Source organism: Echeneis naucrates, chromosome 21, assembly GCF_900963305.1.
Source record: "Echeneis naucrates chromosome 21, fEcheNa1.1, whole genome shotgun sequence".
Lineage (NCBI taxonomy): Eukaryota > Metazoa > Chordata > Actinopteri > Carangiformes > Echeneidae > Echeneis > Echeneis naucrates.
In genome coordinates, this window is record NC_042531.1 from 6581879 (window position 1) to 6596023 (window position 14145).

Consider the following 14145-nt stretch of genomic DNA (forward strand, 5'->3'; position numbering starts at 1 on the left):
TGAGTTGTATCTTGCTTTTGGAGGAAATGAAACTGAGCTCACATCCTCAAGAGAAAAAAAAAAAAAAAATCCCAAATGTCTCAGATTTGAAAAGGTCGTCATCAGCTCTTGATAAATTCTTATGCTTTATATTCTGCTCCTTAAGATTAAGATCATTGTGCTGTTTTACCTCAGTCTCTGCAAAGCAATGCTTCTAGGCCCCTGAACATTGTGGCCCCCTAAACAATGTGGCTGTTGTGGTGCTGTAGATATGATTTAGGAATTTCTCCTTGATCTGTGCAGTTTATTGAGAGTGAACTGCTCGAAGGAATTAAATTGTGGCTGGTCGTAATCTGCTTTTCAGTTTTATTCATTCATTTTGATTTTTTTTTTTTCAGATTTGGAATGAATAAAACCAAAACAGACCAAACATTTTTCATCATGATCGCTCCACACACTCAGGGCTGGTGTGCATTTATGACATGTTTGCTCATAAAAGGAGACCAACAAAGCTTTTCTCTTCCATAAATCATAGCTTGTCACTTTATGATTTCCCAACTCAGTTACCGAGTTTATTTAAAAAAAAAACAAACAAACAAAAAAAACAGCCCTCCCATCCCTTCCTCCTCCCACCTTCCTCCCCCATCCACCTCCACCCGGCCTGTACACTGAGCTGCACAGCCTGGTGGACTTGAACTTGACTTGGCTCGGTCCTCTGCTTGTTGTAGCCTGTTATGGGTGATAAACCAAATTTCTCCTGCCTCTGATTTTCATTCTCATGGTTTAAAAAAAAAGGGATGCTTCAGGAGTTTTTCGGTGTTTTGAGTAAAGAGAATGACGCTGATTGGTCAGTGAAGAATAAACCCTTCAGTCCGAGTGTGGCCTGAATGGACGCTGCAGCCTTTAGATGAGGAAAGAAGCGTTTTCCAGCTGCTTGTTGTTGGGTTTTTTTTTTTTTTTTTTGTTTGTTTGTTTTTGTACATGCTTCGGTCTGAATAAGTTTAGTCTTTATTGTTGTGAGTCATGCTTCATGGATGTTGAGAAACAGCAAACACGTTGTGGGACTTGTTAGTGATGGTGGATATATCGCTGCAGGCCGGCTCTCCGCTGCTGCTGCTACAAGTGGCACTCTCAGTGTGTGTGTGTGTGTGTGTGTGTGTGTGTGTGTGTGTGTGTGTGTCTGTCTTCTGGAGCTGCTGTTGTCTCTTGTTATACAAGCTGCTCACATTACTGGGCTCACAGAATTATGTAGTAAATAAAAAGTTGCAGGGATCTCCGGGGAAGCGCTGCTGATTACAACCAGGCAATGGGATCAATTAAAATCAGTTAGAACCCACTAAAATATTGTGTTTTCGTATCCTCACAAAAAGACTTGTAATAAGTTTCAGTTTTCATTTCTTATGCTACACCTCATTACCAGCCCATCAAAAGAGGGCCAACTCTTGTTTATTTTGGCAAAAGAGAAAAAGTGTGTTAACATGTTTTTCTTTTTTACTTAAAAAAAAAAAATATTTATTATACTCTGCCCCACAAGATGGTGAGAGAATTATTAATTTCCATGCAGCTGATTTCAGCAGTGTAAATGAGCTCCTAATGGCTGGGTGACCTCTCCGGCGGAGGAAGGTGTGACCTGGGGGGAGTGGGAAAGGTCAGCTCCGCTCACTGTGTCGATGCCGGTTCCTGTTCGGCTCCTGCTGAGCTCATATTGATCCGCGGATAAGGAAGCGCTTTCCCCCCCCCTCCTCCTTCTTCTTCTTGTCACAGCTCTTGTACACTGTTGACTGTGTTGTCAAGTTACTATTGTTATCCTACTGTAAGAACTTAGGGCTCCACTGATGCAGCTCATCGGTGATTTTTTTTTTTTTTTTAATCTCAGGTCAAAGTTTAGAGGTAATATTTCAAGTCCGATGATAAACCCACAGTACTGATGACTTGAACCTGCATATCCACATTCATTATATCTGGGGGGGGGGGGGGGGGGTCTCACCACATTATTGATTGGCTGGGACTCATGTAACGTCCCATTCTTCAAACCGATTCACTGTCAAAGACAAAATCAGGGCTCTGGATTTTTTCCCCTATAAATATTTTTTTATCCTGGATGCCTTGAACAGCGTCATCAACACCTATTGATGTCATGTGTGTATGTTTGGGAGGGGGATGAGCAGATTATACCAGAACGGCAGATATTTACTTATTAAATCCCCGCCGTCACTGAACGCAAATTTATTTACCACAAATGTAAAGATGAATCTTCCGCCCTCCTTGGTGTGTGTGTCTGTGTGTGCCGCTGCAGGCCGTTATGGGGGGGCTGGGGGGGGGGGGTCACCTCCATGATCAGAGCAGCTGACGGGGGCAGTCTGTCGATATTTGGGACAACATAGTTTAAATGAAGTCCGCAGTTCACCGAGTGAGCCAAAAAGCCTCTCTGTGTTAACTGGGGTGAGGCAGAAGTTGGGAGAAAGGGTGAGGGGGTGAGGGGGTGAGAGGGTGAGGGGGTGAGAGGGTGAGGGGGGGCGTTGGGGGGCTCTGGGGTTTGAAATCAAGTCGGTGCGTTGGAGCGACGAACGACAGCGTGTCGGTGTTTGTCCCGGACTGCACTTGTTGGTGTGAAACCACGACAAACACGTCAGAGCTGTCAATCATTTCAGGTGGATTCATCTGCTGCTCTCAGGCACACACACAGACACACACAGACACACACAGACACACACACTGACCATGCAGGGTTCACTGCTGGATTTTTTTTTCTTCTACGAATATCGCACTAACTGTATGTGACTGAAAAATAAAAATAAGATTATAATAATCCCTGAAGGCCACGACACGTACATCTGAAGCATTAACAGTCCGGAGAGCCTCCATTCATTATGTGAGGCACCCTGATAGTTTTTCCTCCCTTATAACTGTTTGTTAAAGGTGAAGTCTTCCTTACTTTCACGGCCCCATCAGGTCAAACACAGCTGAGTCCGGTGACCGGAGCTGTGACGCGTTACAATTCACTGTGTGGAGCTCCTTATCGTTTCCGGCATTTAAGGACGAAATACTTAAACTTCAAAAATCAAATGTAAATGCTGTAGAGGGGGAAAAAAATCTAAAAATGGTACTCCGCAATTTAATCATTATTTTAAAAATAAATCAGAACATCAACAATAACGCGCTGTGGTTTATTTTGAACAGTATTTACTTTTACGCCCGAGTTTTTATTTATTTATTTTTTTTTATCAATACAACAAGTGCAAAAAAATTTAATTCAATTAATGGAATTAAACGCAAATAAATAATTGCCCCCCTGAAACTTTAGCCCGTGTGTTAATTCACCCGATGTCTTCCATGTGAAGGAGACATTATTCATTTTCACAGCTGCTTGCAGGCCTTCCTTTATGATAACAGCTGGATCATTATAAAATCAATCAGTACCTATAATTCATTTCTGGAGTTTAAAATATGATCCAAAGTTTCACATCCATAGTTTGGTATTATTTTTATTGTATTTTTCATTTAATTAATTCATTTATTTTTTGCCACATTCGTTGGTCCATTTTACCACCCTTCCCCCTCCTCTCCACAGATGGGCCTCCTGAGCAGAAACAACAGAGACACTATTAAGAGTTTATCGGCCGCCATGTTTTGAAAGAAAACTTTTAAAACAAACGCCATATCCTTTAATTGAATTTCAACCGCTCTAATGAAATGAATGTGTCTGCTGGTCGGTCTGTGTTATTTATAGTCATGTTGGTGTCACTTCAAACAGTGGGCCTGTCCCTCACCCCACCCCCAACCCCTCCACACACACACACACCTCCACCACCAAATCTAAACTAAAACTGAATGTACGTACATTTCAATATTGACAAAACAAAAGACGTCAAATAAATCCAGTAGATTCTTTGTTGTAATTTATTCATATGTTAGCTGCAAACGTCTTAAAGAACATGCAGACTTTTGTTGCCTGATATGAATCAAACTGATTTTTATTTGAATCTGGATGATAACTATGTCAGCTCTTTATTTGAAGGTTTTAATTGTGGCTATCTGGAGTCCCTTTATGGAGGCCCCTCACTGTTAGTTCAAATAAATACATAATCTGAGATATCAACATGTAAATGAAACATTTCGTTCTCTATTTTCTTTCTTTTCTCAGGGTCTTTCCATCCGTCCGTCCGTCCGTCTGTCTGTCTGTCTGTGACATGGCTTATGTTCTGTTTGTACTGAAGTAGATGTACAGTCTGCCTTCCTGTGCAACGTAGCCCCCACGGCCCTTTCATCTGAGTTCAGCGGCCGCCTTTTCTCACACAGATGAATGTGTTTCTGTGAAAGAGCCAGAATGGCTGTCACTTCTCCTGGCACGGCAGAGAGACAAACAAAACCCCCTTACTCCTTTAAGGAAGCTGGCGCAGGCGCCTCCCATCGGACACAAACACCACAGAGTCAGAAGCACAAATAGCCTCAAAAGCTAAACACTCTCCCTTTCATGCAGAAAGCTTGGCAGGGCCGGTCCTCTCATGCACACAGAGAAACACAAAGTGGAGAGGTGCAGAGTAAATGACATACTTGAGTTTGACTGAGGTGTTCTTATTGTTGTGGTCTCCCTCCAAAAAAGTGTTAGCATTCAGCTAATCCCTCACAAACTCAGCACCCTCCCCTGCTGCTGCTTTTGCTGCGAGGGTCTCAATATGGCTCCCACCCAACACCTCGCCAATTCAGTGTATTTGCCACAAAATATGCTGCGAGCAGCAAGCGTTTTCAGGTAACTGCTCAACACACAGACAGCTGTACCATGAGAGGACAGTTTTCTACAAAACCAACCAAACACACACACCAGCTAAGATCGCCCACCCGCCCCCATCCTCCTCCCCCGTTTTAAGACAGTATAAGGTGCATCTTTGGTTGATGCATACTGTATGTGGAACCTGTAACTATGCCATGTCTCCCCCCTCGCTCAGGCACCAACACCCACACATGATCGTAGACTTCCTTTTCCATTCAAAACCACACTCAGCCAAGGAAATTTTCAATTTCCCAACACCTGTAAACATGCTGTTTTACCGCAGCTCCTTTGATCTTCAAACAGACCAGAGCCGTGCCCTGAGGGACACTGTGTAGAAAGGTGACTGGGTGGTGTGTGTGTGTGTGTGTGTTTTCTGTTTTATGGGAATGCTGGCAAGAATTGGAACATACCTTGTGGCCATTTTTGCTTTTCATATTTTAAATTTGAGATTGGAAAAGTTGTGTATCTTTAAAATTGCTTCAGATGAAGCTGAAACAAAGTCAATGTCATGATCCAGGTCATAGTCAAGTTCAACCACACAGACCAAAGGAATTATAATTAAACTTGAAAATCATTGAAAACTAATTTAGAAATTATTCCAACCTTAGTAGACAATTAAAAGTCCCTCTAAATATGTTTGAACGCCAATGCAGACAAAAACTATTGAAACAAATGCATTTTGACACCAAACTAGCTGGTCGTTGGTGGTACGAGAACACGCTCGTGGTGAACAGGCAAACCTGATCATCTACGAGCTGTCACTCTGCATCTTTATCGAAGGAGACAGCCCAGGTAGACGGGTGAAATGTGCACATTTATTTTTTGTCATTCAAGTTGCACAGGATAGGGGGTAGCATTTGGTTTGCTTTCTTCCCCCCTCACCCTAACAACACCCAAACAAACTAAAAAAAAAAAAAGAAACTCTTAAAATCACTTAAAAAAAAAGAGTATAAAATCAAAAAGTACCAATAATCATCTCTCCATGTTGATCTTTTTGTGTTCACATCTATGGTGACACATTGGAAAAGTTTCTGAGGTACTGTTATTTGTGTGTGTGTGTGTGTGTGTGAGCACAGTGTTCAACCCCCCGACTGTCACTCATATTCAATTCAGGAGTGATCAGAAAGCAAACGTCAGAGCTCGTATTCAAGCAGATTTATATGACATGGCACAGGAATGAGTTGAATATGCCCTCCACGCACACGAACGCACACAATAGCCTCCCATCTGTCGCCTGCTACGTTATCTCTTCTTTTCAGGTATCTTTTCTTAATAATCCATTTAAATTTTTGTTGTTTTTCCAAATCTTACAAGACAACCCTTGACTTCCGCGTAATCTAAAGGAAACAGTGAGTGAGTGATTTCTTTAAAAATTCCCCTTCTCTTTGAGATGATTTAATTTCTGATATGTTGTGACATGACTGTGTTGCATGTTTAATGCCTTAAAACACATTGGTGGTAAAAGGCTGTCTGACTTCCACAGGTTTATCTAATGAGACAGAAATGAAAGAGGACAGGGATCAAACCAGTTGCAGTCCCTGTGATGCAGACTCTTATCCAGTAAGTCATTATCACTCTGATCTTAACAGCATTTTCACTGTCTGCTTCTCTCCAGAGGGTTCCATTCACCAGAGGAGACAAACAAATAGCGCACTGGTGTAGGCTTTGTCACATGCAAATCAGCAGTTTTTTGTTTTGATTATTTATTTATTTTTTTCAACATTTCAATCAAAAACAGCATTTGGTCACTAGACCGATATTGTTTTTTTTTTTTTTTTTTTTTTTTTGTTTTGCTTTTTTAATTTGACAAAGTATTCTGCTTTTACTGAAAAAGTGAAAGAGTCGAGAATTTTCTCCAGGTTTATCAGTCCTGGCCTTTCTCCACAGGGTGCCACTCAGATTGCACCCCACAGACAGTCAGTTCTCTTAGAAGAGCCTCTGGTTGTTTTACCTCCACTTCTTGAGTCTAGTGGGCCGGAAGGAGCTAGTTTGATTGACTTTCAACCGCCCCCCCCGACACCCTGCTTTATTTCTCGCAGTCCCTTGACAGTGGAAGACCTTTCTGGTCAGTGAGTGTATTGACAGGCAGTCAGTTAGCACTTGACATGTCAATGCCCTGTCCTGGGTGTTTTTGTGTATTTCTCATTGATGCGATTGATTTATTTGCCAGAAATCTACCAGTTTGTGTTATCTGCTATGTGATGCAGCACAAAGGTATCTTTGTAGTTTCAAGGTTTTTGACGTTGTTATTGCATTTAGCGTGTGTTTCTTAGTGCACACCGGGGGGACACAAAGATTTCACATTCTTAAATTTTTGTTTGGAAAACGTGGTTGTCATTAGCAAGAATTTCATGCCTGTTCCTTTAGTTGTCAGGTTGTAAATATTAACAGGTAACTTGGAACGACAGGAGTTTGAGTCACTTCTGCATTTGTGATTCTCTTTTGCTCAGTTTTTAAAGTTAGAAATTTTTCTGAGGGAAAGGCCAGGGAGTATAGGCCCCAGAAACACACACAAAAATGAGTGGCATCTCAGTGATGGATAGTGGCAGGCGTTGTCTCTGTCTGCATGTGTGTGCACATGTGATAAGAAGTGCACAAAGTGTCAAGGTGCCACGCGTTTGTCAGTGTGCTTTTACTCCTCTCAGTGTCAGGTGTGTGCATATATTTTTGAAGGATCCATATTTGTCTTGCAGAACATGAATATAAACATGACTCCAAAAAGTGGCTCACGTGCGGCTCTTTGCAGCGATCTGCTGCAGACTGACATCCCCACCCCTCTCTCCTGTTGTTCTCCGCTCACCTGCAAAGGAGGCGTTGATGGTTGTGCGGCCCCCCGTTTCAGTAGTGTTTGCTAAGTTTACTCTCCACCTCGAGTCTCCCATGCCGGGGGGAACTGAGGCTTTGCTTGCCCCCTCTGGAACCCCCCCCCCCCCCCCCCCGCCACTTCCTGGTCCAGGTGAGCCATGCGGGAGCCCCTGTCCCACCAACACTTGAGAAATAAATCAGACACACTGTTGACAGCAGCTTACAGTGAAGCAGGAGGATGGGGAATTACATGAAAAGAGTGGTATTTGTGACAGATATTTTCACGGCTGGGGAAAAAAAAAAAAAAAAAAAAAACAACATTTGGAGGAGGGGCTTTTTTTTTTTTTTTTTTTAAGAGTAAACAGTTTTCAGTTTAAACGCACTCACATTGTATGAGAAATTCCCCCAAGTGTTAAATATTTGGAAAGTGTCAATGCTGGCTGTTGATAAAAGACGATCCTATGCTGCATCAGGGAGCACTGTAGATGACACATTGAGAAGCATCCTTGTTTTTGTCAGATGCACAAAGAGTTTGTCTCGAAATAACAGCCCCTCTTGCCTCCTTGCACTTTAACACGTCTCCCACTCTCTCTAAGATGTGACATATTTAATGGCGAAGCTATAGACGGGGCTGGTGTGAGGCTAAGGGTGGAATTACTCAAGCTATCACTGATACCTTTGGGATTTAGGCCTTAATAAGGTGACTGAGGTGGCAGAGCCAAGGCAAGAGTAGAATTATGACGATTATGGCATGTTAGCACATGTCTGAGGGTGGAGTGGACGGACAGATAGATGAGTTCATCAGTGGCAGGATTAGCTCACTCCCATGCTGATCAGTAACTAGCACGCGGCCCTCGCTGTCTTCCTGCACAGTGGCCTCTTTGTTAACAGTGAAAAGAGCGTACTGCTCTGTGTACATATAGGCTTTCTTGCAGAATTATTCAAGGTGAGGGTCATGATTGCTGGGCTTTTTCCACACATTTCCTAAACTAAAGAGAAAAATGTCACGCACAATGAACTATTAACTTTCCAGCAAATAGGTGAGCATGTTACGGCGTCCTTTCAGGTCAAACGTCACAAGCATGGAGGGAATAAAGATGGCATTTCCCTGTAATTTGATTTTGACTTTGCAACATGACTTTGTTATTAAAAAAAAAAAAAAGCATAATACTATCAGGTAACCTTTGAGAAGGAGGCTCTTTAACATTGAGCATTTCACTTGTCTTTCAACATGTGTGTGAAAACATTTCATGCCTTCTGACCGTGTGTGACCCTGCATTGTCAGAGAAAACTGCACTGTAAGCTGGGAGGCATGTCAAGGCACAGTATGGGGTCCTTACTTGTGCTATAATCCCAGCCACGGCCTTTTAACCCTCTATGGCTCGCCATTCTCTCCACTGCTCTCTTCTCTCTCCTCACCTGACAGTAGAACACGGAAAAACAAATGGAGACCTTGAAAACCATAAGGCATTGCTTGTTTGCCCTCCAAGTTGTTCTTTTTTCATAACCCAGATAGCTTCACAGTCTGTGTTAGTTTGTAGATTTACTTGTGTTTTGTTCAGAAATACAATATCTTTGGCAGAGTTGGCCCTTCTAAATTCACAGCCTGGGGATGGTATCGATTTGCTGTTTGCAGAATCTGTCTTATCTCTGATAAGGGCTGCAGTTTTTATTCAGGTGAATGTTTCCTCTCCTGTCAGAAAGTCTGTGCATGATGAGACCGTGTGTCACATTACAGTTGGTCTGTAGAGAGTATCTCACCTCTCTGGATGTTTATTTGAGAAATTTCTCAGAAAAAATCTCTGTGCTTGAGTTTCAAGAGTAGGCGCCATCTTATTATTTTTTATCCTCCCATTTAAAGGCTGAATAAAATCAGTCCATATTGATTGTAATCTGAAATGACTTCACCACACATCATGATATAATAATCAATTTTAGGATTAGCGTCGGCCATCTCAGTCTATTGCCCTCCTACATAACATCTACAAATACTCCATGAACTTGATTTCACTTTTTTTCCCCTCTTACCTCCCACCACCCCCCTCTACTTTTACTAATAAAGCCACGTTCCCTGCTGATGGAAAATTGTCGGTTTACCTCGAGCTGCGGGGTGCCTGGCAATCAGTCCTTAGAAAAGCAGTGCCAGGTTAACCTGCTGTGATAGTGGACTCTAGGGATAGTGCCCCACCTCTGCTTGACATGCAGGGGCTCTGTTCACCAATAAGAGGCATGCCTTACACACAATAGACTTGTTCCCGGCCTCCTCAGTTTAGCGTTATAAACAACAACCTTCTGGTCCAAGCTGAACACACTTAAAGTGTTTTCATTATTTTTCATATCCTGTCTGATTCAATTTCTGGTTTTTCAATTGTGACAGGGATGATGCGTTTGCTTCTTTTATCAAAGCTTTTTTCACTCCACTTCCTATATTTGTATGAATGGTTGATTATTTTGATTGCCTTGCTGCATTCTACCTAAGCTAACAAGAGTGCTATACATTAAAAAACACAAAGGAAAGCTTCTAGGAGTCAATCTTCATCTCCTAGAGGAACTGTTAATGGGACACTTACAGTATGGGGGTTCACAAGTCTGGGATGGAGGCGCGCAATCACTAGTCACATTTATACACCTCTATACTGAACTGTCAAGCCAGGCTGAATGTAGGGAACAGGATAACTTGAACAATAACCTGGAAGTGCTTTGAGTGGTTTGTAACCCAAGCACGTTGAACCATTTCTAATGCAGATGCTTTTGTAATCACAAGCTATGCAAAACTGGAAGAGCCAGCAGAATTGGACAATTTAGATCTTGTTGTATTTAGAGTCATGTCTATGCAAAAGACTATTTACATCACAATACACAACCACCATTGAGCCCACAATGCAAATTTATTTTCTGGTAGAGCGTGCAGTTTCAGAGCATGTTGGGCTGTTCCGGTGTTATTTCCAGCCACAGATGGAGCAGCGGTTCACTCTGACAGAAGGGGTCATTATCAATTAGAAGCCAGCGAACGCACTGCAGTGTTGGAAAATGTTATCCAGCTATGGCCACTCTGAGGCCAAAGTGCGTAGCTGGCAGAGTGTCAGAAAACCGAGGTGTCATCTGCAATCTAATCACATTTCTCATGCAAACTCCTTCGTATCGACTTGACCACATTTGATTTAATGTAGTGAATTAATGAGACTGAATTGAATTTCGGGACTCTTCAGATAGCAAGAATATTCAGGGAACTGATTTGTGTGCTGTGAAGTGTTGAGCTCTGCTTACTGTTCTTGCTTGTCCCGCTCACACAGTGTAGCCTACTTTTCTATGCTCAATTAACATCCACTGGATGGCATTTCACTCGATGGTTAAGTTAGCGTGGGCCAGTTTATTGCTTATCTTGTGGTCATTATAGCCTATTTATGCCTGCAGGTTTCACTTTATTAACACGAGGATTAAAATGTCAATAGTATATTCTCAAGCATGTTGCATGTAGCATGGCCCCGGAATTGGCAGTGTTGAATTTCTCAAACTGCAGGATCGTTTGTCATTTAATTCAACATTCATGCTCTCCTGAATATGAATCCTATCAATAATGCATTTAGCTCCACCATCGCTTTAGTGAACCGCTGCATAATTTTCCTTCACACATTCATGTCCTCTTCAGGATCAGGCAGACATCGAGCCAATTTCGTTGAACTCGTGCAATGACAATAAAAGCTCTGTTCTATTCTCTTTGCACTTTGTCATATCTCTGACTCTTCATCATGACACTGACACGAGTCAAAGTTAAATTCGATATCTTCATCAACTTACCTTTTATTATGTGACTACTGCCAACTAACAAATTTGACAGCTGATGACTGATAGCATGCTAACTGATGTTAGCATTTAGCTCAAAGCGCTTCTTCCTGAGTGAAGTCACTGGCCATGCTGTGGTGGCAGCTTATCTGATGGAGCTCAGATATGATGCCGTAAATCAGAGGCGGGGACTCGAGTCGCACACTTCAGAGACTTCACACTCGACTCGGACTCGTGAACAATCGTTATGTTTTCTTTTTCTGGCGTATTGAAGCTCAATGTCACCACCTCTTTCCTGTCACGGTAGAAACCATCTTAGGCATCGCGTGCGCGCATCACGCGCTCGTACCTCAGGTGACGGTAACTATGGCGACTGGAACACTTGCAGCTGCTTCTGTAACGTTCGTAATTAAGTGTGGTCATCAAAAACTTGAGCCTCAACCTCAAGAAGCGCAGACTGAAAGGTACCAAAGTTAAGGACGCTGGATCAGCTACTTCAAATTGTTATCAGGCACCTGAAAACTCACCCGGATCGGTAACTTACGTTAAGTCACATTAGCGCATATGGACGGTTAGCAAATATGTTTAGCTTAGCATCAGCTATGTAACGATAACTTAGTGTGCTATGAGCTTTGTAACGGAATATTTGAAAGGAGGTTTGATAACGTTACAAAGAAAAATACATAGTTACACTGTCGGCTTACAGGCAGGTTACAGGTTTATCGGGTTACCATTACACTCATTACAACCAGAAAAGACGTGAGAATTGCACTCGCAAAAAAGGACCTGTGAACATAAATGAAAGAAGTTAACAATGAACATCTCACTGATACCTTCAGGGCCGATACATGCACAGCTGGTTGTTTAACAGCATATTCATATTCATAGAAAATCCTCCTCCCTATGAAATGTGTTTCCTGATGGAAACTAAACAGGATTTAAACTGGATTTTATAAGAGACAGAGTCGTTTCTTCTCTCTCAGAAATAACTAAGCTATTAGAGTTGTTAGTACAGATGAAAATTAGGCTGTTTAGGCTCTTGATGAAAAGACAAGCTGACAACAAGTGGCTTATAAAGCTCGTATACTCCATGTTGCTGTTCTCATACAGTCAGTACTAAGATTCCCAGAATATGCCTCCCCTGTGTGTTGTTGTCTGTCACTTAATTAGCTTCCAGTTTCATCACCACATGCTCCTCCGGTATATTTGTTTGTGTTTGTGTGCATATGCAGCAGAGAGACCATGCAGGTGCTGTTTGATTTGTAAATTATAACTACCATGCTTGTATTTGTATATATATCTTACAATGAGTTAAAAGTAGAAGAAGGAACATGTTGTAAGATACATGATTCTTTCATATTGCATATTAAAAAAAATCTGTAGTAGATTACTTTGATATTTTCTGCCAGAAAACACAGTTAAACATAACTCATTCATATCTCTGAGCTTAAACTGGAAACAAGTCTTTTTTCTGATGGAAACAGACCAAGTCAAATTATTCTATACCACAGAAGAATAAACATCATTAATGAAACATAGGCCAAGTCCTGAATACATTCCTCTGCTTTCCCACTTAAGATAAATTCATGTTTACCTTCTTTGGCCCCTGGCTTTAATTTGTGAGCGAGCCTGACCTGACACTGTGTTGGGATATTCATTGCATCCCTTTGAGTCAATTCATTTAATTATACCATTCTGCCCAGGGTGCCAGCAACAGAGCAGCATCTGAATGCAGCGTCTTCAATCTGCATGTATAAACAATGTCTGCAGCCATGAGGATGACCACTCTCCAGCACAGTGGATATACGGTTTGTGCAGCTCCGCGGAAAAGCAGCTGAGCTACTTGGAGAAGTTGATCCATTTGTGGTAAGAGGCCTTCTCTGCACCACAAACTCTTGTTAATTGGGAATTAGTGTGGAGATGAGATCAGTGTGTAACCATTAAAAGGCTCCCCTAGTTCTTCCTAGATGTAGGAGAAACAAAACAAAAAACAACACATCGCTTTCACACTTATCAGAGATGAGGTTTTTTTTTTTTCATGTTAGCATCTTTTGCGACATATGTGAGATCATACAGTCCTCTGCCTCCTCCCTCCCTCTCAAGACTGTGTTGCACATCTGCATGTTCCCACTGTTCAGTGCAGTTCAGTTCACACGTGTGCATGCTATACCAAATTAAATAATGATTAAAAAAATAATCCAGTAGATAATAAATCAAGACAGCAAATTTTCAAACAGGTAGTAGCACACAAGGATGTGAAGCCAGGCAGCTAAGTGATGGGATCTTTTGCTTTTTCACTCAAAAGCTGTTCTTTTTCTGCTCAGAAGTTTAAATTCTGAGCTGCAGCAAAATTTAAGTTCCTGCCAAGTAACGTGTCGATGTCAGCAGAGTCCTCCTCACACATGGAGTAACGTTCATATTGCTGTGCCATCCATCGCTTAACGTGATGGCTTTTTGTCAGTCCGACATAGGTGACTTTTACGTTAATGCTCCTTTGGCTTTATTCAGACGTGACAGCACATTTGTGGAAAGAGCTGTTTGCTTGAACAAGTTTTGGCACCTAGAGCACAAGAGGAAGCAGACAGCAGAGAGCGAACAGCAGGGGGTTAAAAATGTTATGATAGCAAGGAGCAAGGCTTTTCTCTGCTTTTACAAGTTTATTTTAAAACGGCAAAAAATTTGCCATGGATGAATTAATTAATTGCAGTTGTTGGGTTAAAGGGGGCTGTTCCTTCTGCTTATTGGGAATATGGTGTTTATAACATCAAAAATAACATTTTAGCAGTTTTATGCTGTCCAACATACTG